The sequence below is a fragment of the Myotis davidii genome, unplaced genomic scaffold (genome assembly GCF_000327345.1).
Source record: "Myotis davidii unplaced genomic scaffold, ASM32734v1 scaffold517, whole genome shotgun sequence".
In the NCBI taxonomy this organism is placed as follows: domain Eukaryota; kingdom Metazoa; phylum Chordata; class Mammalia; order Chiroptera; family Vespertilionidae; genus Myotis; species Myotis davidii.
Window position 1 is genome coordinate 738875 of NW_006287924.1, and position 303 is coordinate 739177.

Sequence of the window (303 nt, forward strand, 5' to 3'; positions counted from 1 at the left end):
GCCTGGCACAGCCCTGTCTTGAGCCCAGAGCCCAATGCAGCCCCTGGTGTCCTGTCAACCCACCCACCCGCAGCCAACACTGACCCTGACGGTGCTCAGTCATATCGGTCTCAGCCAGCCTCTCTCCTCCTCCCAGTGTGAGCGAGTGTGTGTATGTGTGTGTGTGTGTGTGTGTGTGTGCAACTGTCTGTCTCTCTGTATCGAAAGGCAACCCAAATCTTTATTATATGACTAGGTTAAGAACAGGAATCTCATGTTAAAACACACAACTTCAGAAGGGCAGGCTAAAAAGAAGTACTTTAC